This window comes from Apteryx mantelli, chromosome 3 (genome assembly GCF_036417845.1).
Source record: "Apteryx mantelli isolate bAptMan1 chromosome 3, bAptMan1.hap1, whole genome shotgun sequence".
Taxonomy (NCBI): domain Eukaryota; kingdom Metazoa; phylum Chordata; class Aves; order Apterygiformes; family Apterygidae; genus Apteryx; species Apteryx mantelli.
The window spans coordinates 133315678-133342815 of record NC_089980.1 but is presented as its reverse complement, the minus strand read 5'-3'; the positions used below and the strand labels follow the sequence as shown (position 1 = coordinate 133342815).

At 42.7% G+C, this 27138-nt stretch overlaps 1 long non-coding RNA gene across 2 annotated transcripts; it reads left to right on the top strand.

Moving 5' to 3' along the window:
• On the top strand, positions 1-27138 carry LOC106495195 (uncharacterized). 2 transcript variants are annotated; one of them, XR_010883916.1, is made up of 5 exons: positions 1-156; positions 545-645; positions 15068-15245; positions 19446-19570; positions 24447-27138. It is a non-coding gene; the product is annotated as an uncharacterized lncRNA (long non-coding RNA). The 2 variants fall into 2 exon arrangements; XR_001294410.2 differs by lacking the exon at positions 1-156 and having other exon boundaries at positions 455-645.

Genomic DNA, 27138 nt, shown 5'->3' with positions numbered 1-27138 from the left:
AGTAATTTTTAGCTTTTTCCAGACAACTCCACGTCTTCAATGTAACCAAACACTTCAGTCCCGCTTTCCCCCCTCACCTCTGACTCACCACCATCCCTCTCTTCTCCCTTCCTTCTCAAACTTTTCCTCCATCGGATCTCACCAGTGCATCGAAAGGTATGATATAGCCTTCCACATTTTGTTGGCACCACTTCTCTTATCCCCTTCCTATCCCACAGCACTCTCATTCCTTTCTCTTAACACAGGCGTGGGTGGGTGTGTTCTTCCTCTAGCGCTGGTGGCCCTACCCCAGGCCATCTCCCACATGATGTCTCCTCAGATCCTTTCCCTCTTCTGAATTTTTCACTTTCTTTTAGTTCTTAGTACACTTTCCCACATATCCTTCCTTATAACTTTCCTCTGCCATTCTGCCTCCAAAGAAACGCGTCAGGGTTTAGATCGCCGGTGTATTTCACCTGCCGGTTGTCATGCTGAGTAAGAGTGGCCGCGTTCCCTTGTCACTGCTGTCTGCAGCCGTCTGTGGTTCCTTGCCTCACACCTCCAGCTCAGGTACGAGATCGCGTTGTCACTGCTTGAGAGACGCTGGGACCAGCTGAGTCACGGTGACTGCCTGCGTGTAAGCCGTTAGCCCTCAGCAAGCACCAGGTAAGCCAGCTTAGGTTGTAATTTTATTAACGCTGCGACTGTATTTATACAGCCTCTTGCTGGGGACCTGACCCTAGAGTTCAGGTCTCCCAGGGGCTAAGATACTACTACTAATAATAACACTAGTCCCGTGAATATCAGCAAGGGAATGTTTTTCATTACAGTACCGATGCCAGTGTTTGAACACAGAGTTTCGAAATCTGCTTGCATTGTAATTAAAAAGAAATGGTTATACTGTGGAAGGCCCCTTGACCCATCTATAGTTACCCCCACAGTGATGTGAAATTCATCCCCTGCAGAACGGCAGCGCAACGAGCCAATTAGACCCCCAAGACCCACAAAGGGTGAGTTATGCCCAAAGAGCGCTTACATTTTTTGAAAGCACATTGCTGCCAAAAAGTACCCTAACTCTGTAACAGGCTCTTTGAACACAATATAAATGCTACTGTGGACCACAGGGGTTAATCCATTACAACAAGGCAATTAGATTTAGTGACTGTTTGGAAGATAAAAGCAGCAAGTCATAATCAATCCTGAGAACCCAGACATGATAAATTTCTATAATTTCCTCTTACTTCATAGATCTGAGTATGACAAAGCGAGTTAGGGTGGAGTGGTTACAGTCCCATGTCAGAAATGCAAGAGGAATTTTATTTTTATTAAACAAGTTACTTGTGAAAAAGGAGTCTTTCTCTCGCTCTGTTTCTGGCAGTTCCATTCCAGATGGTGATATGTTTAGCCCTCAAACATTTTGTAGATGCCTCTTGCTAAGCTTTGAACGTCAGCTTCTGGAGAGAGACAGGAAACAAAGATTTTCTTCTTGATTCTGCTACAGCCGGGTCTCTTTAAAATGAAAGTGTCATTCCCCATGTTCTGGCTAAAACCTGACTGGGATAGTTATGTTCTGCTTACCAGCCTGTTTCACCTACAGTTGCTAGTGGAAAAACATGTTTCCAGTCTTGTCCTGAGGTGCTACGTAGAGTTATGCACAGCCAGATGCCTCCTGAGCTGAACTTCAGTAGCGGACCAGATTTCTGCAGCAGAGTATGGCGAGTCCCCCAGCCATCAGCTGCTAGCTGCTAGGTTGTCTGCAGAACCAAAACCCTAGGGCAGGACGAAAGAGCCACTTAAAGAAAGGCCAGGCAGTAGTCTGAATTGTGTACCCACCAGTGCGCTCTGCAACAGTGGGACAAGCCATCCAACCCGACTGATGGAGAATCCTGGCTCTCTGACAATGTCCTCCAGCAACCTGTGTTGGCATAAATTAGATACGTGAGGTCGAATGCATGCTTGACATAACTCCACTGACTTCTCTGTGTCGTGATATGCCTACAAGGCACAAGATTTTGTTCTCATGGGACACTTATATCAAGGTGATGACCTTGCAATACTGACCTCTGTGCAGAGTCACTGCTCAAAATTTCCCTGGAGACTTGAGTTAGAAAAATGGCAATCCTAGCTGCAAGGCCCTGCTGTCCTGAGCAGCAAGGGCTCCAAGGAGAGATGCCCTCTGCAGTCAGGAGGGAAAGATCCGGGTGGGATTAGGACCAGGAGCAGGGAGAGGTTTCCAAGGGATAACATAGCTCTGTATTCTAGGCTAAGATAGGTGGCATTCAATGCCCTCTGAAGGTGCCATTAACTATAGAGAGAGACTAAACAATCAGTTTAGACAGGATGTTTAGCTTTTAGAGAGCTAAAGTTAGGTGGGATGAATCCTGACTCACTAAATCTGCACCAAGCTAGAGGTAAACAAACAAGTGCAGGCACCTGCAAAGGACTGGTACGCTCGTCTGGAGCTCTGCGTGTGGTGCTTTCCCTGAAGAAGCATGGCAAGTCTGCAGGGCAGAAATACCCCGGCACTGCTGGGTCTCTTAGGGCACCCTCCACCAAGACGGCTTGTAGCACCACACAGCCATCAGCTAGCTAGCCACATGCTCCCTGTTGTGCAGACGGCCACGAGAAGGCCCCAAGGTAAGCAGGATTAGATAGCACCTCGGCATTGCCCTGGCCTTCTGTGGTGGCATAAGTTCAGAAATATTGCATAGGAAGAAAATCCAGATTTCCCAGGCTGGACAACCCTACCTCTTCTTAAAGGAATATTGACAAGTTGTCTTCTTTAGTGAATCTACAGTTCAGCGTTGCAGGAGCAGAGCGCCACCCAAATAGGTGAAACAGCTCCTAGAGTACACGAGCTGCAGCAGGATCTCCCAGTGCTCCTGGCCCATCCGTGGCACCCAGTGCTGACCAGCTGCTGGTGACATTTGGGTCAGGAGAACTTGACCTGAGCCAGCTCACCAGCTGCGGCATTATTCAGTGCTTTAAGTGACGCATAATCCACTGTTTGACAACGGGCCTGCGTATCTGCGGTGATGTGACCACCTTACTTCAGTTCAAGCATTCCTTTTCTGTGTGCAGTTTATTAGGGCTTTCAGCATTTTTTCTTATTAGTATAAGAATATGTGAGGAGGAAGAACATGGTAGCAATTAAGTGCAGCCATGAATTTTATGAACAGTTTGCTGGAAACCACATTAATGACTTCATCAAGGATAAGTGCACACATCAGCAATATTTACTTTTTAAAATAAATTTAGTGTTCAGGAAAGATGCCCAGCTGACAGCCCTGAGGACTGAAGCCCTCTCCTAACCACAGAAAAGATATAGTGAAAGCAGTGTGGGATGTACCTCACCGCATTGCCATGCACACGTAGGCCTCAGAAGGGTCACCTCTGGACTGGCAGAAGGATTCAATATTACATCCTTCACTGCTTATCTCTGTTTGGAAAAGGTTCCAGCTTATGCCAGCAGTAATAGTATCTTTAGTGCTACAGTAACCAGAGCCTGGATTCTCTTCCAAATTACAGCTGAAGAAATCAAATTACAGCTCTCCAAGAGTCCAAGTCATTTTGGTGTACCTCTTTGTCTAGTAGGAACTAGAGGCTCTGAGCTACCTGTGAAGCTAATGTTTGTTGTCTGCCTGCTGTTTTTTTCTGAAAGTCACCTTCATGGCCTCTTCCAGGCTGCCCCTCGTGTTTGGAAGAAACTTCCCATAAATAGCTAGTGTCATTCCCATTCCCATAAATACCCTAGTGTCATTCCTGTTATTCCTTTCATAAACATCTCCCTTGCCATACTGCCTAAAAGTGACCAGCTTGAAAAAAAATCTTAGTTCACTCCCTATACTGCTGGCCAGCAGTGGCTCAGTGGCTGTTACTCCTTGGTTATCACTGGGCTTATTCTCATCCAGCTGGTGGCTCATACCTCAGCTCTATCCCACTGGATGATTTATTCTAGTCCCCAGACACCAGACACCTCCCACCACATCGGTGCGCCTTGGAGGTGGACAGTCCCAGACCCAATACTATGATGCATATTTAGTTTTTGAATGTGTAAAAGTTAGATGTTTCAGGCTTTTTAATGGGAGGAGCCACTTTTAACAGACTTTTTGCAGACTTTGAGGTCCAGGTCTTCTGCAACAACAAGAACAAATATTACAGACAACTCCAACCACAAAATTTGTATCCAGTTCAGGATTAGAACACCTATAAATTTTGTTCTTTGTCAAGAAATTAAGCTCAGACTCTGATTACAAATGATTTCTAAGGCCAATGTCATAACTGGACATTCTCTAGGCCATTCTCTGCTAGGAATCGAACACTGCACATGGAAAACTGGAAAATTCTCAGGTGAAAAGAAAAATTGTCAATAGACAACTCTTTCAGCAAAAGGCTATTGCCTGGGTATTGCATCCATAGCACTCAAGGCTATTTAACCCTAATTTTTCACACTTTTATTCCAATGCTAGTGAAATTTAGCACATGTTGTCTTTGCATAGCTATTTCATACAAAACTATTTGAGATAAAAGGCAAAAACAAGTTTTCATATTTCCTCTCCCTCACAGTGTAAGAATTAAAAAAAATACATAAAATGGAAAGGAAGCTATTTCAAACATATGAAAGGAAGTAACTTTTTAACACTTGACATGATGAACCTGTGAAATTCATCACTTCAGATAAGTTTAACAAATATATACCTGAGAACCTGAACCAGTTAATTGATCTTTAAGCATTTTTATATATGAGCAGAATGTGTTTTTAAGTTTGGGAACAAAAGCTGTGATTCCATTTCTCTATAAACTTTTATGTGCAGAGTCTGGCTCTGTCTTCTTTACACCACCCCACCACCAGGCATTTATACTCATTGCTAAGATCCCCCTGAGCCTTCTCTTCTCCAGGCTGAGCAGTCCCTGCTCTCAGCCTCTTCTTGTGTGATAGATGCTCCAGTATGTCCATGCCCAGAGCTGGACCCAGCACTCTACATGGGTCTCACCAGTGCTGAGTAGAGGGGAAGGATCACCTCCCCTGACCTGCTGACAACACCCTTCCTAATGCAGCCCAGGATACAACTGGCCTTTTTTGCCACCAGGGCACACTGCTGGCTCATGGCCAACTTGTTGTCCACCGGGACCCCCAGGGCCTTTTCTGCCAAACTGCTTTCTAGGAGGTTGAGCCCCAGCCTGTCCTGGTGCATGGGGTTATTCCTCCCCAGGGGCAGGACTTGGCACTTCCCTTTGTTGAACTTGAGGTTCCTGTCGGCCCATTTCTCCAGCTTGTTGAGGTCCTTCTGAATGGCAGCACGACCCTGTGGTCTATCTTCCACTCCTCCCAGTTCTGCATATTTTCTACAGACTTGCTGAAGGTGCTCTCTGTCCCCTCATCCAGGTCAGTAATGAAGATGTTACACAGTATTGGCCCCACAATTGACCCCTAGGGTACACAACAAGTGGCTGGCTTCCAGCTGGACTTTATGACTCTGATCGCAACTCTTTACGCCCAGCATATTATAGATTATATGTCATTCTTATCTCATCTAGATTCTCTATCATCTGATCCTACAAATATTTTTATACACATGTGTGTGTCTGTCTCTAAAACTGTATATTGTCGTAGTCATTTTAGAGTTACTCGTGTGTAAGTCTGTACAGGATCAGAACTTTTAAAATAACTTCTTTGGATCCAAACAAGAAATATGCATCTAACCTCAGAATGTTGGGCATCTCACAAACATAACTGAGAATTATGTACATGTCAAAAAACTTATGGGGAGAAAGATTAGAAGTGGAAACTATGAATATTTAAGTGTCTCCTTGGGTTTTTTTAATGTAAATTTCACTGGGGCCAATCTCTTCATTCTGTGTTTTTTTTTAAATATTTCCATACCTCTCAAAGTATCTAAGGTATGTTAATAGCCTGCTTTTATGCAACGCAAGCAAAACTACACCGTTTAAAGTTATCAAAGTTCCTGCTTTGCAAAAATGTCGCCTTCCCAAGATTTTGGACTTATTTTTGTTGAGAAGCAAGGTTTCTTCCTGCATCTTTTCTGAATTAAAAAAGGGAGGGTAAAGGTGGGTGATGAAATGCGCTGTGAAACATAATTATACATGAGGAACTATGCATGTAAAGGGTATTTTCATAACATTCCCAGCAGCAGCCGAACTTCCACTTCAGAAGAGCTAGTCTTTCACATTTCTTTTTTTCTACGGAAGGGAAGATTTCCAGCACTTCTGTGTTTAGTTTCCATATCATGCTCTTGCTGGAAATGTCCTCTTTCCATACAGTACCTCTGAGTCATGGCTCAATGGGAACGCTGACTATAATCTCCTCTTGACATTAAGATGTTGCTGAGCGACTAGAGGATATTTCGAGCAGCGGAATTCATGTTCAGCCACATGTTTGGACTGACAACCAGTTAAACCTTGCTGCAGCAATATTTTTCTTTGCTGTTAGTTTTTATACCAAACAAGGTCTGTAGTAACTGGATGCCCCAATTGAGCAAAACTGTTTACAAGAAATAAATCACTCCTGGCATTAAGAAAACACAAGGCCCATGCCTCACAAGCACAGCATCATTCAGATCTCTATTTCTCATAAACCTCACCCCCAAACATGTGTATTCTCATACACTGTGACTTACGCTTTGAGTTGTGGTCAGTGCATTTCCATAACCCGTTATTATCATGCTTACCTAATCTTGTAGCCATATTTAGATGCAAATGCATAAGCCACCATTTCACTGCTCAAAAAAGAAAAAAAATGTGCAGCTGAAGACCTGACACAAGGGAGGCATTTTATTTGCTTAACGCTGAACCTTAATTCTAATGCAAAACTCCCAGTGATGCCTGAGGACCAGACTCTGGCCTTGAGATTGGTGTTTTGCTCTGGAGTTTGTGCAACCCTCTGGTGAGCATGAATTTCAGGTCCTCTTTCTACAGACCCACAGAGGATATGAGTTATTACAACTTCTAGTTTGGCTTTCCGCTCTGGAGGTTCCTGAGTTCCACCATGACGTGGCAGGTAAGCGGGACTCGTCTACCACTTGAAAAGCTGTCAGACGTCGGTGCTGCAGATGAGTTTCCTCTGCGCAGAGGAGGGGTGTAATCCCCTGGTGACTATGAGCTAGGGTGTCCCTCCACGCTGCTTCTCAGAAGAAGTTTCAGACCAGAGGGCGGTTGTTCCACTTTCATTTACTGAGCAGCACCCTCTGTTTTGCAAGCCCTAGAGGGCAGCTGCTGAAAGCAAAGAGCATCGTGCAAACCACTTCGAAGAAAAAAAAGGAAATGGAGACCAACACCTTGCTTGCTTCCTTCTCCAGCTCAGAAAGATGCAAGCAGGCCGCCGGCCCAGAACAGGCAGTCGACCTCAAAGCCACAAAACGGCATCTCCACCAGTGTCCATTTTTGCATCAGACTGTCCAAACTAGCAACGAGATACATTTGCCAGTCTGTCTACTTCCCTCTGTCTTGCAGTGCAGGATCAGACCCTGCTGGACAGACTCCCGGAACTAACAGATTTTTTTCCAAGCTGAAAGTTTCTCATCTCGTCTCAGACAAAATTGTGATTCAGTCCTGCGTGTGATGTATGTAGTTGTTAGTTCCTCTTTTATAACGTAAGGAAAATAGTACTTGCGTTTTAATGCAATATCTCACCTCTCTAGACCGTTATCTTTTAGCACCAGAGCCAGCTTCTTCCTCTCTTTGTGTACAACATGTAGTATAAAAAGACCTTGATTTTTGACTCATACCTCTCATTTCTGCATGACAGAAAACAAACCAAGTTATTTTGAGAGCCTAATCAAGTTCCCACACTACAAAACCTCACAAAATTATTTTTCATATAAGTGGTACAAAATGGTGCCAAAATCAGATAGTTATGGCTCAAACATAAAGCTTTCTACTTAAGTTATACATGTTATTTATGTCATTGCTTTGTGTCCTTTGCCTCTGTTTTGAAACAATCATTTTGTCAAATGCCCTAGTGGTTCTCAGTCCATTTTACTAACCCTACGGAAGCCCACTGCAAACAACAGAGATTTCTTCCTAGTTTTTAATGGAAATAATTAGGAAAACCATCACTTCTGCAGTCAAATGAACAAAAACGTGTCTTACTCAACCTCAGAGTGTGTATAGAGGAATTTTGGTTACTACAAAGAAGCTGATTGACTAGATTTTAAGTGTAATACTTTTTGCTTTAAGAGTATGGCTTATATTAGACACCATAGACAATTTTCTGCATCGTTTTCAGTTACTAAGTTAATTTTAAGCCACTTGTTATTTTCCCCTCCTGGAAATTTTTATTTAAAGTTGTAAGTTACCAGAGAGGCCGAAGGAACTAGCTCAGAACCACTATATCTTTAACAATAAATCGGAGTTGACAAAGCCGATTTCCTTGGAGCCACCACCTTTCTGCTTTCTCTGCGCGTTCGCTGACAGCTGTGCGACTCCCCAGCAGAAGCCTCTGATTTTATGTCAGCCCCATCAAACATAGGATCGTATGGTCAAAAGTGATTGGGTTGACCCAACTTAGGGAATTGCCCCAGTGAATAACTGTTACCTCTGCTTTTAGCACACCTCGCCTGCAAAGTAAAAGACTGAAACTTAAACTACCGTATGACCATATGTTAGGAAATGGGAAGGCAAACCTGCCATTTCCTTTACGGTGCAGGCTTTCTGGCCAGGGCTGCACAACCCTAAAAATCATGATGTGAATGACTCTGTTTTTCTTGTCTTTAGAAATATTTTTTATGGACAGGAATTAAAGGAAAAGTTGTTCCATTGTAGTTCCGCTAAACTGTGCTCATATCATTCACAAAACACTTAAGATTAAAAAATTGACCAATTTGATCTAATATCTGCAGTAAAGTGCACCCGACAGGCTGACTTTGAGTGCAAAGGTTTAGCAGACGTTAATTTTTCAGCTCTTTGGGATTTATGCTTGTTTTTGCTGTTGAACAGAACATGCTCATAAAGGAAGTGATCTATACGGAGAACCTCCTTCTTTATACTTCGGATACGGACAATCCCTTGTCAATCTTTTTGCACGGACTCGGAAGATTTCACCTGTGAATTAGCTAATGGAAGCGAAGGCAAATATTGCTATCCCCGGCCCATAAACGCAGAGCCTGAGCTCCGTGTGTGGGCCCAGCTTGCAGCTCTGAGAGACCAGTCGCAAGGCGCAATGGCCAGCGCAGCAGGTAGGTCCCATGAGACTCATGACGGGAAACGCTATACCTATCAAGTGCTTTAAGACGTTTGAAGTTTCAGCTGTGAATAATCATAACATTTCCACAAAATTGACATAAATTCTGTGGTAATTATACTACGCTCACCTTAACTGTGGAGCCAGAGGTACAAAGCTGTGGCACCGAGTGGCAAGTGCGCTCGTGAAATTGGATAGTCTACAATATAATTTGTAAAACTGGAGCATATGTTTGGCCACTGAGTAAAATTGGAGCAGCTTGACTTTGTGTCATCTGTCCCAGTAATATTAATCATAATACCTTTTTCCTAGCTGGCCATTTTTGCCAATAATCCTCAAAGTACTTTACAAAGCCGACAAGTATAATTAGCTCTATTTTATAGGATAATAATCGGAGGCACCGAGAAGTGAAATATTTAGTATGAGAACTCACAGTCTGAATTTTGTGTACCACCCTGCGCACCAGACTGCTTTCTCTGCTGTTAGCTTCTCAGCGATGTTACATGTCCACGTTTTGGAGCAGTAGATTGTGAACTCTTATCTTTTTCTACCCCAATGCCCTTTCAGTATCATACGTGACAACATCTGTCTATAAAGGATGTTCCCTGGTGGCTGAAAAACAACTTGTTGTTATTGGAATATTGTTTTTCTTACAAAGTCCTGTGAGAAAAACATTTTCTGGTAACTCAGGTGGACAGAAAGAAGGGTGGCTTTTTGAATGCAGCAGTATCATCTGCGAGGCGAGTTTTCCTTTTTTAAACTGTCCAAACTGTTGTGCTTTAGAGGTAGTGAAACAGGAAAACCCAATGCATTCGCATAAAGTCTTTAAGTGAAAAAATTAACAAAAGCAATTAGCAGGTATGAATCGTTCAACCAGCCCTGCTCTTCTCCTAAGCTCAGATGCTCCCTTTTCCCTCTCATATTGCTGTAAGTGGGAACAGAGCCAGATGTAGCGGGTTTAAAGGTTCAAACTCGCCTTCCTCCCCTGCCCAACAAAGGCAAGAGACGTCCAAAATATTTCCAAAGCAAATTATAATGGAACCAACCACAAGAATGTCCTGCCATTTCACAGTGGCTTGTACCAAGCTGGTCTCGCTGTTTTCCCAACGGAGCGAAGCAGAAGAGTCCCGGTGCGTGTTGCACTTCGACCTCAGCTCCGTCAGCCCTTTCCTGCCTCAGGAATCTCGGGGTAATTTATGACTAGCTGCCCTCCGCCGCTGCGGCCGTCTAGGTAATTAACAGTGTACTGGAGGGGACTTACCGTAGGGTGACTGCGGTCACCCTGGGTCACCCTCCGTCACGGACGCTATGCTTTTGGCGCACTCCGTGCTGAGTTTGCGCGTGGGCATGTCAGCCACAGGGCACCACACCACTGGAAAGCCAGGCAGACTGCTTGGGTGCTTTTTCTTCCTTTTTGACGACTTGGTTTTTCTAGAGTTTGTCAAGAGCTTTCTCTTGGCTTTGGTAAAAATCGCATTGAGTTCAAAATGCCCCACTCTTCTTAACAATGTTCTTCCTACAGTTTACCTTCATTGCATGGCTACCGGGGGATTAGGGGAGATCAGACAGAAAGGGCAATAGCCACCAACGGTCTTGGTACTTAAATTGCCCTCACTATGCCTCTAAGCTCCTATGAAATCCAACCCTCTGCCTTGCCTAACTTTGGAGATGCCTACTTGATGGCCACAGTTTCATCAGCCGTACTCCCTAAGTTTGCTATTTACTGGTGTCAAAAGCAAGGATTTGGAGTAAAGAGCCTAACCCGCTCTGCACCCCTAAGTCCTCCCAGTCCTCTAAGAGTACGTCTGTATCTACCCAGGAATATATCTACCGGGGAGAGGAAACCAAGGAAACCGTAGCCCTCCTTTAACACTGCCTGGTGTAGCACAGACCCTCATCTACAGGAGAACTGCCCAAGCCCTTAGCTCTATACTGGCATTTATAGGACATACACGTCCTATAGCATACACGTGGCTCTCATATCCTGGTTGATAGTAAAGGAAGCTGGTACCTCCTCCCACTATGACACTTTTCATAGCTCTTCATAACTTTGTTAATTTAACCATTTGTGCTGAAATTTTACAAAAGTGGTTCACCTGTTTCCAAAACAGAGCCTAAGAAAAAATACATTGTTTTATCATATAAAACAAAATAAAACCCAAATAGGTGTTTCATTAAAAAAAAATCTACCATCTCTCTTTTCTGGAGCAGAGGTTTGGAATTCAGCAAGGGGCTTACCCTAATGTCAGAGACATGCCTTTTCCTGTGAAAAACCTTCTCCTGTGAAATTATCCAGTGAAATTATCCTATGAAATGAGCCTTTGGGAACTCTGAGGTCGCACACACTCCACAGAGACTTTTTTTTTTTTTCAAGTTTAACAGCTTTGGAGTTTCCTCCAGCCCTGAGCCAAATACAAGTTTCCAGATAATTTGCTGCTCTTGGCTGTGGAAGGGGTGCTGGTAATACGAGGCGCTGGGAGAGCTGGGAGATGGGAGACGCCTTTCGTGTGCTCCCATTGCTCCTCCTGCTGGTGCCAGGCAGCATGAGGGAGGCTGCCGGAGAGGGAGCTGGGGGCTGCAAGGCAACCAGGGTGCTGAGCAGGAGGTAAGTGTAAGCAGGGCAAGAAAAAAGCCAGCCCCTCGAATGTGCATTTTGACCTGGCGCGTTTTAGGGGTTTTTCTGCAGTTACCAGAACTGGCAATTGATTTAGTTTTTAAATGAAAAATGAACTTGCTATGCAAGCTTTGTGTTCCAGCAACTGGAAGAAAAGAAACAATTCCAAATATTAGGGGAGCTGGGATGTAACGACAAGCGTTAGCAACGCCAAGAGTGGAAATCACAGCAAGAAAGCAGGTGGGGACTGTTACACCACACTTCTCTCTCTCTGGAGCCCCCTATTCCTGTTTCCCACAGCTTCCAGGAAAGTATAGACTGCCATACAGCAGATCCTGGCTCGCTACACTTCTCGGTCACCCCCAAGACTATTGATCCTAAACACTGAATGAGGCACAGCTTGTGGCAAAGAAATAGGATGTGACAATTTCATTAGAGACATTATCATGAACCTTCTGCATGTGGAGGGAAAATGAAGGTTGCAAGGGCCACTTAAACTGTAGCATTTCCTAATTTCTTAGTGCTTGATTTTGTGACCTAAAGCTCTTGCAACAAAGGAGTGTGTGCATGCATGTGTATGTAATATATATTTTTTCCCAGTTAATTCGTGTCTGGGTTAACACAGACATCAAACAGTCTAGTGTGAAAATATATAATATTCTAGATAACCATGCAGCCAGAAACTGCCTTTTTGCTATGGGTTGCAAAGCTGAGAGACACCACAAATAAGAAAATAAGAAGAGTTTCATGAATCCAGTTGCTCAATAAAGTAATATAGCTTTTCCAAAGTCTCAGCGTGGATTCCTGTCTCCAGGCTCTCTTGTGGTCAAGGAAGTGTGAGGAGCCACAAATGACAGCATGTTCTCGGGTGCAGCCTGCTGGCTTTGCAAGTCTTGTAGTGGACTCGTACTTCAGGTTCTTCACTTTTCATTCGTTGTGGAAGTAAAAAGGCATGTGCCTGAATTTTCTGATTTTTTTTCTGTTTCCCATACTTTGTATACACCCTCTAGCTCATATGTGTGTGAGTCTGAGAATGAAAGAGGAAAACTGACAGCTTTATCTATTTCACATCACTTTTCAGTGATGTTGTTAGATGGAAAACAAAAAATGAAAATCTATCAGGCAATAGAAAAGCTGTTTTTGGAAATAGAGACAGCAGACAGAACTGAAAATAGTTGTCTGCAAGATGACATCAGATTTGATCTGGACATACAAAGTACACAGAAAGAGCAAGGGAAGATAAGAGGTAATGAGCTTAAAATTCAGCAAGAACAATTCAGGTTAGACAAACTTTTTAAAGCTAAGCCAAGAGATTGCTTGGGAGGCTGAGAGATTGCTGTCGCTGGATGTATTTTAGAACAGGGCAGGCAAATGTGTTGGTAATGACAAAGGTAAAGCTCAGCCTTGTTTTTGGGAGTTGGACTCAACGTCGTCTTGAAGTCTTTTCCAACCCTGTAATTCTGAGATGTCGCACAAACACGTAAAGCTACATCAGAAAGGCATCAGGAAGGTTACAAAGCATGTTTCAAAATGTTGGTAAAACTGGACTTGCACTTTTTGGTGCAAATTTCTTTTCCCTTAGCCCCTTGCACACATGCAGTGTGAGATAGCTGACTTCATTATTACTGCTTGTCTGCCATTTTCAGCAGTAGCAGTAACATCAGAGCTAGTTTGTACCCAAATGTTTCAGTCCTATGTCTTTTTTTCTGTCCTTTACTAATATTCTCCAGATGGACTTCAAAGGAGGGGCTCAGCTTGCCTCAATATCCATGTATTCTCCCTCAGATATTCTCCTGCAGCAAGCAGGTCTGCTTAGACACCCGGACATCATCCATCCTGACAGCACGTCTGGCACAGAGGAGAACTGATAGGTAGGATTTCAGTAGGGGAGGCTGCTGCAAGAAAGTCTGAGCTTTTCTACATGGCACTATCAGTTCAGACCCAGAATGTGGTATAGCATTGTGGAAATATAGGGTGCTTGGATAGTCCACCTATAGCATAGGTAGAAATATCCAAGCTGTCTGTCTTGATACACATGAAACTAAGACCTGTACAGGGAGAGGAGGAACTACAATAGCTTGGTGCACAGCAGTGGGGGTTGCCAGGTCTGAGTCTACTCCAAACCTGATTTTGCCAATGACAAAGAGTGAACTCATTTTGTAATGCACTGTCAGTAACTGATCTGGATCTGTTACCAGAATATATAAATTTGTCCATCACTCTCTGGCTTATTCCATTAGTTGGGATGGATGGTTGTAAGACCAGCTTGAAGTAGACAAAAACATGACCATATTCCACCTCCTTGCTGCTAATGGTGAGACTAAAGGTCCTTTGATGATGATGCAAAGAGACTGAAGAGATGCTATAGACATTTTGCTGACGTAACCTTTGATTTGGGTCTCGTTTTGCAGAGGTTGGACAAGGACCATCAGTTCTACCATCAATGTGCATGCTTTATCACAGACTGTGTATGTACATGACTTTTATGTACAAACACACAGCATTGCTTGATCTTTTTGTAACAAAAACATCCTCTGAAGTAGAGGAATTTTTAATTGCATTTTCTGCCATGACGGAAGGAATGAATGAGGTTGCAGAATCTATAAGGACTGCCCAGTTTGCTGTGCACAAAATATTCCAAAGATTAAATCATTTATCATTATTAAATGCTTTAGTCAAAACAGTAAAGATACAATAATAATTCTAGTACTTCTCCCTATACTTCTTCTGAAAATACATGACTGTGAAGATTATATCTATGGTTTCACAATTAGCATAGAGTCTGCAATGCCTCAGAGGAACCACTTTGTCAAGGTGATGACTGTTCAGATGATTGGTTATAATCCAAGTCAGCACTTCCCCAGATACAGAGATGAGGAAGATGGTACAATAATTGTGATAAGTTTATGATCTCAAAATTAGTGGTTTAACTCCCTTTTTGCAGCTATTATCTCCTTTTTTGCAGCAACATTTTTCCACCTAGCTCTGCTTCATTTGCTGCAAACTTAATAGGCAGCTATCCTTTTTTTTTATGCTCTTCATTGTTACATGCACATTAACTGAGACAGGAGCCTTGAGGAAAAAAATTGTATGTGATGAGATAACTGAAGACTCTATCATAATTTATAATGCCAAAGGGAATGTTCTGAAGTTGATTGACATCCTTAATTTTGGCATTTAGCAGCTTTTGAGTGCTTGATTCTACAACCATAAAATGTTCTTTCAGGTTAGTGGGATTTTTTTTTTATTTATTTTTAAATGTAATCATCTCTTAGGTCTCAAAAAACAAGCCCTTGCCAAAGGTTCATCAGGTGCTATCATGCTGACATCCACCTGGGCCAAGGGAACGACTGGATTCTCTTCATACAGGCTACGGACCAACCACTACTAAAGCTAACAGAGAAGCCAACAGTGGGAGTAGACTGTCATCTTCTACTGGACCTTTAGGTGGAGGTGAGAAAACTTTGCCAGTAATTTTCACAGACATTTACTGACTTCAAAGGAATAATGAGCAATAGAAATGCTGGGAGTCATCCAGACTTTAGAATCCTGCTACAATGGGAACAAAACCAAGGTTCATTCCTCCTTCCCTTTCCTCTCTGACTTTTCCCAGTCTCTTTCCTAATCCTGACGCTTTATCTCATCCCATCCTTCTCACCTAGGCAGTCTCAAACACATCTGCTCAAAACGGAGCAAAAAAGTACCTTGTGTCTGATTATGTGTCTGATTCCCTGAATGGGCAGACTACAGAATAATGAGACCAACAGATAAATATGAAAAATTTCCTGAAAAAGTGGGCAGGCAGACAGGCAGAAGTATGCATTTCTTTGACCTGCTAAATATCTGGTAGCAGCTTTCATATTCTAACCATGTTCAAAAACTGCAGGAAAAAAAATATTTAGGGATATTTTATACTAAATTTACAAAATCTGAAGTCAGCACTTGTTCAGACACATCAAAGCTCTGTATAAACATGGGCACATTTGACTCTATGGTACAAATGCTAATGACTTTTTTTCTGTAGAAGGTTTCTTTTTGGTCACTCATGTGGTGGAGAAGATAATTTTCAAGAAGCACAGTAAGTAAATTCAGTAAGGCCCAAGGAAGTGGGTATTGTCATCTGCTAACTAGCATGTTGAGCTTTGAAGTTAGGAGAAGCCACAGTGCTCACCACACCGCCATGGTCAATTTTTGAGTGGTAATGTCTTCCTCCAGATGTCATTATGTCAACCGCTGCAATAATGTGTTCTCTCTCTAGCTTTGAAGGGTTTTTTCCGATCAGTGTCTAGGATTTTATCGGAAGAGTCATGGACCTTAGGGGAGCAACTGCCAAAAGCTCATTGTAAAAGTCTGCAGGATCATATTACTGTGGTGGAGAGAGGGTGAAAGTCCAAGACAACTTCAGACAAATCTGTCTAACTCAGTTTATTTGATGCAGGTTGTCTGATTGCACAAAGCCGTATTTCCCTGTCAATAGGCAAATATTGCTGCTTAATAGCAAAGGCAATTATATGGCAGTATATATGGCTCAACATAATGGACCTTCCAGCAAAATTCTTTTGTCTCTTAAGATAGTCATCTCCTATAATTATTAAGGTACAGAGCGAGAAATTCTTGGTAAGAAATGATGACTAAACATTCATCAACTATTTATTACTCAGATATCAAGTACTGACAAGACATCACAGCTTGTGCTCTAATCCTTTTTATCCTTTATCTCTTTAGCTTCTTTATCCTTTTGGTAACTCCCTCTCTGTGGAAATAAAGACTCTTTTAGGTCTGCTATGGTTGTGGAATGCAAATTATCTCTCTTAGATCCTCACTATGTCAACTAAAATATGACCCAGAGGTAGCCAGGACCCCATGTAGCAACCATTGCTATATTACCCGCACAGTGCTATTTGCCCATGGTCAAATAGGAAGACTATGAGATGACCAGAAATTGAGTTCTTGTATCCTGAGCCCAAATCCAGTGCCTTGACCACAACACCATCCTTCTCTTAAATTAGTCACATTTGGTTTTGGTTTTCCAAAATCTGACTGATGATGTTTTGCATGAGCAACATAGCCCCAGTACAGGGCTAAAATTAGCAGTCAGCTGGACTATTCCAGTCCTAATGGCTTCTGTGGGTTTGAACCCATGTTAATGAGGGCAGGATTTTTCCTACAATTATTTTGCCTACAAAAGGATTTCAGTAATCAATGCTTGAAGGAGATAGGTCAGGAGAATAAAAATGGCCAGGGTATAGAATTGTGCAAGTCAGCTACTTGGCTTTTTTGTTCAGCTTCTTTCAGGTGGTAAAATCTCATTGTCACTCATTCCTCAGATATATTGATCTTGTGTCAGCTTTCTACACGATAAAAAGTGCTGCGTATAGGTAGCAGCAAATCATGGATAGTTAAAGATTTTAGTCAAGTCTTGTACGAAGCCTGTATAAAGAGATTGTCCTTGAACTCAGGTGGTGTTGGTCTGTAGGTCTGGAGAAAGACAGTCCAGGTCCCAGCCTAATTGCCTTCAGGAAACATGGAGTGGTCATCTATGAGGAAAAAACACTTTTTAATTTGACAAATCTTGATAATTTGCATCTAAGAACTGCCTGAAAGAGATTTTTGGCAAGCTGATACCTGTTTTTAATGCACCTTAGGATTTCAGGAGAATTCCAGAAGATGTGAACGAAACTGATGTGCAATTTCTCAAGACCGAAAAGTGAGATGATGCAGATAGCTAACCAGATAGCTAAGCCTGACTGGACTTTAATACAGGGCAAAATGAAAGAAATGCAGAAAAGTGATTCAACAGATAAAGAATTAAGGAATAAGGTGTAATTAATACCACTCACTGCATTCAAATTAACCTGATTCTATTCTGAAATTTTAAATTTGACCTATAGTAACATCTGCCAAGATATACGAGATATGTAGACTTTTGTAAGGTCACTTGACTGTGCCGTCATTCTCCTTAAATCATAAGTACTGCACAATTTCGATAGCACGCATGTTAAATGGATTAAGAACTGATTAGCTAACAGATCTCAGAAATAGGAATGTCAATAGGAAATTAATTTTGGATATAGTGCTTCGACTGGGATGCTTCAGGGATTGGTATAATGTGCCATGTTAATCAGTAGTTTGACCATTGTTCTGAAAACAAATATAAAAATTGCTGCTAATAAAATTTTCAGATTACACCAATTTTTCCATGTGGCTGAACAATAAATGAAGACAGAGACACAGTACAGAGTGATTTGGATCATTTGGTAACCCCATCCCAGTCGAACGACAGGTGGTTGAGCACATCCGGATGCAAAAGTCTATGATGTCTAGAAATAAGTAGCACAGACCATACACAGGAGCTTCAGACCAACAGTGAATGCTTTTCTGGAAAGTAGTCACATGAAAGTCGTGCTTTGGCCAGGCAAGATGTGTTACCCAAGACAGGGGACGTGTTCTGTACTGTAACCATCTGCGATGTACAGTGGGTCAGACCACATCATCTCAGGGTTCCTTTTGGACTAAAGCATTGAGTGGAAAACACTGTTTCACCACTGATTTGTTATTACATCTATGGTTTTGGTTTTTTTTTTCTGGAGAACAGAAGTTCAGGTTCCTTTCTCTTATTTTCCATGATTTTTTACCACTTCATATGCATGCGCGTGCACACACACACACTCTCTCCAGATGTGTTATTCCACATATTTTAGTATATTACCTTCTTTTTAATAAACCCAGTGGAAGCTGGTTTTCAACTAAAAATAGGGGATGTGATAAATCAGTATTTTCATCAAAAAAAATCTTTTCATTTTTATATGGAAAAACAAATTTTCTTATTTTTCCCATGAAAACGTGAGATTTTATGAGAAATGCCTATTTTCTCAGCTTTTGCTTGCTGTTTTTCATTTTTCATTTTTGGTCCACAAGGACCAAATTCCCCTGACAACCGTAGGTAGATATCTAAAACGTAGACTTCTGCGTAGAGCTAGTTACCCTGGACACTCTTTAGAGTCAATAGGGAGTGCTGCATTTTAAAGTCATGGCATGTCTCCCCCAAATGCATACGGCAAAAATAATCCAAGTGAAGCAATCCCCAAGAGATCCTTTTGGCTCCTTTGCTTATTAATGATGCCTGGAGTGACTATCTTAGATGTAGATATCCTCACTGCAGATTCCTAAAGCAATAAGAACTCCACCTCAAGTGACAACAAAGGAAACAAATTCCCTTGAAGTCAGGAGACATGAAAGTATTTCTTATTAAAGTATACCTTCACAACAGTGTAAATCAGGAATAATTCAATTCACTGTTAAAGAACCCCAAAGTCAAATGACAATTTATTTTGGAAGATAATCTAAGACATGATAAAAGGGACTGGTTTTCAGAAAGAACTGATCCTGGTTTTGTTTTGTACCTCTTGAATCACAGATTATGTATCCCTCGGACGAGGTTTGTTTCATCAGAAGTCACCTTCATAATCCCATTTTTCATTTATATCATGATACTGTGGATTGAATGATACAGTATTTTCCTGGTAAAGGTGCCATCAATTTTCTCTTAAAATCTGTCCCTCAAAGTAAAATGCAACAATAAAGTCAAAGCATTTTGATTGGTGGAGAGTTCAGGGTGTCTTTGTAATGAGCTCAACCTTTCCTGTCCTTCAGGCAATGCTACTGACATTTCCAATGGCAGCGAAGGGAGAATGGCAGGCCTGTTCACCCCTACGTGTCTGGCTTGCATCCCTGATGTGACATCATTGCTCATGCCCTACTCCAATATAATCGAGCAGGTCAGTGGTTATTCCAAGCTTCACCCATTCCAGATTCCACCCTTAACCCTCCAAAATGAGTCTTTTATAGTTAAATGATTCACTTATTAGGTAAAATAAACACAAAAATAATGTCAAATTAAAATAAAATGAAGTAACATGGAGTTAAATTCAGACTGACACTGAGCAAACAGCCTGGCTGGAATCATTATACCCTTTTGGAAACAGGCACGGATATCAGAGCATGGATCCAATTAGTCTCAACTGGGAGGACCTTTCCTGCTTCTGGCTCCCTGAAGCTTAAACTTCACAGTTTAGATGTTAGTTTAGAGTTAGGGACAACTCTCCTGCAGTTGCCATCTACAGGAACACTAGAAACCTGCAACTTGGGTTCTGAAGCCAGGACAACAACAGGATTAGAAAACATGTAATTTATTGTTTGCAGAGATCTTTGAGACCATAGTCATGTAAATGCTCAAGTTAATAGGCCTTGGCTCCTATGAAAGCTTGGAGAGAGAGCCAAACCCAAGCCAGGTTCACCAAGTCCAAGCATGGGGCTTCGTATCTGGAGCCAACAGACAGGCCAATGTACACAGAAGGAAAATGAGCGGAAAGGGATGTGTGAGGGCTCTGTGACTGCTGAAGAGCAGTGCTAGAGCGTTCTTTCTGGCTTGCTATCATTAATTGGGCTCCACAATTGCTTTAGGCAGATATGCTGCTAGACCACTGGCTTGGCCACTCATTGGCTTTCCTGTTACTGTTCCTAATCCCAGTCATGCAGCTATGAGGACATATGCAAACTGGGAGCAGCAAATAAGCGGCATGGGGCTAGCTGTTGGCTGTAGGCAATGTTCTGCCTTTCAGACATAAGGTCCCTCATTCAAGCTGCGGTATCATGTGAGGAAAACACAAAAACAAACACAGATAGACTAAACATTCAAAAAAAAGAAAGAATGGGCTGATGCCACCTCATGATCTACTTTTGCACAGGATCCATCGCTGGGCACCACTAGTGGTGGTGCCCTCTAAGTATGAACCCTAGAAGAGGAGGGAAGGTACTTTCCAGCTAAGACAAGCTTGGCAGAATCCAGTCAAGAGAAGACGTCTTACAGCTTGCTTGGCAGAACAACTCTGTAGAGTATGCAGTGCTTGAACTACTATTGCAACCACATCCATGGTGTGTGCAATATGCAGTGCGTGCCTACCTGTTTGCAAGCACACCACCACCCTGAGCACTGGCAGCGTTCCTCAGCTGTGCAACAAGGGGTGGCACTGTAATATCCTGACCCAGCACAACCCAGCACCATTCACCTCAGCAGCTAAATATGATGAACAACAAATCACAGATCAGACTTGCGCAGCCGTTTATTTTGTATTCAGTGAGAGTCAACAAGACTGTCAGGATTTTGTTTCAAAGACTTGGCTCTTTATTTATACTTTGGGGTGAAAAATATGGACATTAAATACTTTTTTCTTTCAATTTCTTTCAAAAACTCAAACAAAGTAAATGGAGTCATAGTGTTTCCGCTGTTACACCCATATTACCCTTCTGAATTCAGCATGTTTGTGCTTGTATGTGGCGGAAAGCAGATTGCAGCTCTCTATCTGTTACACCTTAAAGCTTCAAAGCACAGGAGGGTATTTATTACACATGCATTTAAATTCCCTTTCAGTGCAGTGAAAACCATACACATACTTTTATTTATCAAAATGTTGACCTTGAAAATCGGACAACAGTGATTTTTTAAAAATTCAAAGCTAATATCACCATCTCTGCCAAGTGAGAGTGATCCAATCAAAACTTGGCATAATCAAGTGGTATGAATACTTCCAAGCTTTTCATTAAAATCTTTAAAACAATCCTATGTCCAAAAGGCTGATATAGCATCAGTCTTCTCTCCAAGGAAGCAGTAACAAAATAAGTAAGAGAAAAGGCAAAAGCAAAAAGCTCTTACTAAAAATCATGCAAATCGTACAAAAAAATGTCTTAAATTTGTTGCTATTACTGTCATGTCTCAGATGTAACAGTCCATTTTGCTTCCTTGTGTATATGTTGTTGATGTAGGTTGAGTATTCTCTGGCTGAGGACACTAACATTACACCCTGCTGCTGTGTTGTGGGTCTGTGGCCACAAAAAAATGCTGTGTCTACAATACTCTTGAGAAAACAAAACCAACAGGATAGCATCTCCCTAGAATCTCTTCCTCACTGCTCGAGGTGACAAAAAATCTCCACTAGGGTCTGGTAGCTCCAGGCCAAAACCACAAATAAAAATGAAGGAAGGTTGGAAGTATCCTCAGATGGTAATCCTTCAAGATCCTGAGAGGAGGCAGCTAGGCAAAAAGCAGGATCACAACCCTGGACTTCAGGAGAGCAGACTTTGGCCTTTTCAGGTATCTGCTTGGAAGAATCCAATGGGATAGGGCCCTAGAGGGAAGAAAAATCCAAGAAAACTGATTGATATTCAAGGATACCTCCTCCAAGCTCAAGAACAGTCCATCCCAATAAGCCAGAAGTCAAGCAAAGGGGGCAGGAGACCTGTATGGATGAGCTCCTGGCAAAACTCAAACAGAAGAAGGAATTATACAGAAGGTGGAAGCAGGGACAGGTAACGTGGGAGAAATATAGGGACGTTGTCTGAGTATGCAGAGATGGGGCTAGGAAGGCCAAGGTCCATCTGGAGTTTAATCTGGTGAGGGGTGTCAAGGACAATAAGAACGGCTTCTATAAATACATCAGCAACAAAAGGAAAAGCAGGGGAAACGTGGACCCACTACTGAATGGGGCAGGGGCCCTGGTGACAAAGGATACAAAGAAGGAAGAGATACTGGATGCTTTCTTTGCTTCAGTCTTTACTGGTAAGACCAGCCCTCAGGAACCCCAGACCCTGGAGACAAGAGAGAAAGTCTGGAGAAAGGAAGACTTTCCCCTGGTCAAGGAGGATCAGTTTACAGATCACTTAAACAAATAGGACATACACAAGTTCATGGACTCTGATGAGATGCATCTACGAGTGCTGAGGGAGCTAGCCAATGTCACTTCAGGGCCACTCACAATCATCTTTGAGTGGTTATAGTGATCAGGAGAGGTGCCTGAGGACTGGAAGAAAGCAAATGTCACTCCAGTCTTCAAAAAGGGCAAGAAGGAAGACCCAGGGAACTACAGGCCAGTCAGCCTCACCTCCATCCCTGGAAAGGTGATGGAGCAGCTCATCCTGGATACCATTGCCAAGTGCATGAAGGACAAGAAGGTGATGAGGAGTAGTCAGCATGGATTCACCAAGGGGAAATCATGCTTAACCAACCTGATAGCCTTCTCTGATGGAATGACTGGCTGGGTAGATGAGGGGAGAGCAGTGGATGTTGTCTACCTTGACTTCAGCAAGGCTTTCGACACTGTCTCCCGTAACATCCTCATAGACAAGCTCAGGAAGTGTGGGCTGGATGAGTGGACAGTGAGGTGGATTGAGAACTGGCTGAATGGCAGAGCTCAGAGGGTTGTGCTCAGCGGCACAGAGTCTAGTTGGTGGCCTGTAGCTAGCGGTGTCCCCCAGGGGTCAGTACTGGGTCCAGTCTTGTTCAACTTCTTCATCAATGACCTGGATGAAGGCACAGAGTGCATCCTCAGCAAGTTTGCTGATGATACAAAACTGGGAGGAGTGGCTGATACGCCAGAGGGCTGTGCTGCCATTCAGAGAGACCTGGACAGGCTGGAGAGGTGGGCAGAGAGGAACCTCATGAAATTCAATAAAGGGAAGTGCAGGGTCCTGCACCTGGGGAGGAATAACCCCATGCAGCAGTACAGGTTGGGGGTTGACCTGCTGGAAAGCAGCTCTGCTGAGAAGGACCTGGGAGTCCTGGTGGACAGCAAGTTCACCATGAGCCACTAATGTGCGAGGCAACACCGGAGTGCTGGGTCCAGCTCTGAGCTCCCCAATACAAGAGAGACATGGAGCTACTGGAGCGAGTTCAGCAAGGGGCCACTAAGATGATTAAGGGCCTAGACTGAGCGAGCTGGGACTGTGCAGCCCGGAGAAGAGAACTGAGGGGGAACTTTTTGGATGGAACACAGGAAGGTCCGTCTGAACATAAGAAACTTTTTTACTGTGAAGGTGTCTGAGCATTGGAACAGATTGCCCAGAGAGATTGTGGAGTCTCCATCCTGGGAGATATTCAAAACCTGACTGGACGTGGTCCTGTGCCACCTGCTCTAGGTGACCCTACTTGAGCCAGGGGGTTGGACTAGATGGTCTTTAAAAGTCTCTTCCAACCCCAACCATTCTGTGATCCTGTGTTTCTGTGATCCTGGTGCTTCTTCCACAGCCTCCGCAGTCAACCCCACCTTACCAGCTTGCCTTGCTGCAAGACTGCTGCCATCCCAGCATGCCCTGCAGTGATGGCCTGGTATTGCAGCTCCCACAGCCACCGCTGCTAACAGAAAAGTGATTCTCAGCCCACCCATGCACCCCAAGCACAGCCAGCAGCCTGGGTCCCCTCCCAGACTGCAGACATCCATGAGCAGTCTCCTTACATTCACCAGAAGGCACCTTTTCTGCCCCACGGACCCGTCATGAAGCACGACCCTGGCATGATGCACTGTGACCCTCCTGTCCTCTCCCCATAGTCTTCAAGGACCAAAACACCTAATATTAAGAAAGGGTTATGACAACATAGTCAAGCTATTGGAGTATGTCTGCTTTGGAAAGGTTGCTAGTAAGAACTAGGAAAATTCATTCCATAGCAAAGTGCAACATGGGGCAGAAAGATAAAAGATTGGCCTATCCGACATATCACAGCTTCACCACTCATTGATGCAAACCAAAGGCAAATGCCAATATACCTACTAAAAAGATTTTGGTGGATTGATACACTTTAATATCTTATTTATTTTACCCTAGGAAAGAGATGTAGCTGCAATGAACCACAGGGCCCAGAACCCCTGCCATTGATGTCTGGACCCAAAGTGTTACATCCAGTGCTGTCCTCTGGGTCCACTTTGATCCACTCATATCTTCAAAACCAGGAAACAAGGCACAAAATTAGAGGCCAGGCGCTGCTTTGGGACTTCTCTACCCCATTTGTTATCCCTGTCATCTGAATGAAGCTTGCAGAGCTTGACCTCTTCTTGAAATTTTATGGGAATAACTTCTTGTTCTCCTACATGACCCTTGTCTTCCAACCAAGTCCATGGATTGCAAGCAAAACAGGGAATACTGATCCATGTCCCTCACTAGTCTGGACCAAGGGGAAAAAGTACAATCCTTTATCCTTGTTTGTCCTCTTTAGAACTACAAATCTTTCTGTGATTCTCTTACTTTTGCCCTCAAAAGTACAGAAGAGAGGCTGCAAGGAGCACTCAGTTTTTTCGCAGCACATAAGAACATGTAGAGTTGTTTGTGAACTGGTAAGCTCAAGAAACTAGTAGTGTAGTGCACATAAAGTAGCATACAGTAACAGCATAGTGCAGGCCCCCAAATCCATCTCTCAGCAGCTTTCAGACAACCCTTTGAACCTTTCAAGCATGAAGCTTAAATTAATAAATGCTTGGAGAAGTGTTTAAAAACTAAGAGAAAGCATGTGCTGATTGCTAGTCTAATGCCACCATTTTATTACAATTCAAACAAGAAACTTGGGAATATTGTATGGAGCAGATGATTCAGCATCTCAGCACGAGATTAAAATCCTCCTGGAAGTAGTTTGTTAAATAGGGGGGAATATAGCAAGGAAACAGCTGAAGAATGAAGGGACCCTTAAGGTCCTTACATTATACAGTCTAAGGACATCCTTCCCAGGTCTTTGTGAAGACCGTAGTCTGAATCCTACCAACCCCAATGTACGTGTTTATATAAGCAAATCAATATACCTGTGGTTGATTCCTCTTGACTATTTTTATCTCACAACAATATCAGAGCAACTTCAGAGTCAACTTCATTTTTTCTGCACAAACATTGCCATTCTCCATTTTATACAATATGACATTTCATCTATTTTAGTACTGAGAATGTCTTATAGTTAAACACATAAGACCTATTTTCTGTGTCAAGATATTGCAAGCTACTTAAGCAGACTCTAAAAAAGTAAATGGTAATTCTTTCATTGGCCTTACAGGGACCAGAGAGAGGCTAATAAGAAATGTTTCTAGAAATACCGTCTCCAAGAGATCCTTGGGGAAAAAAAAAAAATCCTCATCTTGAACTAAGTAATGAATTTCTATAGCTTGCCCTGTTGCAGGGGAAAAGCCACAAATCACAGTACCTCCTGATGTGTGCTTTGCAACAAGAGATTGTGGCTACTCTGGCTCCTTGAGTTTAATAAACTGTGCAGTCCCAGTACACTGGCTACTGTTTTCTGTATTGAATTGTTGGGGGGTTTTTGGTATCAATAAACAGCTGCACAGTCAAATTAGTACTGTTTACTGTCAAATTAACATGGGAAGTGATACTTTCTGCTCTTTGTTTATAACTCCTGCACAGTTGGCTCTGGCACCAGAATGACTAAATGAAACCGGACAGCTCCCAATGGTAGATGCTCTTTTAGATCAAACAGCAGGGAAATTTTGTTTGTCTTATAAAATAAACAGTATCTTTTCAGGTTCATGTGCTCAGAATAACAGCTATTCAGTTGCACCAGCTGGTTTGTATTTCACTACTAATTGCATGTCTCATGCCTCAACCAACTTGCAGGTCATTGTTTCCTCGCTGATGCTGATTCAGGGAAAGGGAGAGGGCGCCTAGTGCGTATGTGTGCGAGCGAGGGAGGAGACCGGGGAGATGTTTACGTGCCTAGAAGAGGGAAAGCGGTGTACATTTGTAAATCTGTGGGGCACTGAGCTTCTGAAGACACTCCCTGGCCTTTCAGCTCTCTCTCTGAGTTTGGTTCATAGCGATATGGTATAAAAGGGATACCAAACACATGCTTGCAACAGTTATATGATACTGAGCCCACCTTCAAGATGTGCTTTTTTTTTCATGAAAATGCCTTGCGCTGCCCCCCAAAAGTCTGTGAACAGTCTGAGTCTAGAGTAATCTTCTGAGCTCTTAAATCAAAATACAAATTTTGAATGGAAAGACTGAATGACTGCTTTTATCAAAATGTCTTTAGAAGGCAAAACCTAATCTTACCCAACTGAGCCTCATTTTTGCACCCGAGTTTTAGGCGTGATCTTGGTGTTATGGCTACTTGCATCAGGAAAATGTTATCGCTACACACTATGCTTCTTGCCGTTAGTTCACTCTCCTGATTTTCTTCCTTACTCTCTCTGCTTGTTAAAATTTATGTTAAACTTGCTTCTTTTCTATATCCCATGCATTTAGACTGAAACCTATGAGGGTTGTCAGCACTCAGTGAAACAAAAAACTTTTTTCATGCAAACTGTGTACAAACTTTGCTTATGACAGAATTCCCCCTAATTTTACATTATTTACCTTATAGTCACATTAAGTCAGTTTTTTTCCAAGACATTTGATGCTAGTGTATCTCTTTCCCCTTAAATTCAGTAATATTTTTACCATTTATGCCAATGAGAGTATATTTAGGCCTGTGTGGAGAGCTTTCTAGAGCTTGATTTACTATTGATGATAGTCATCTTGG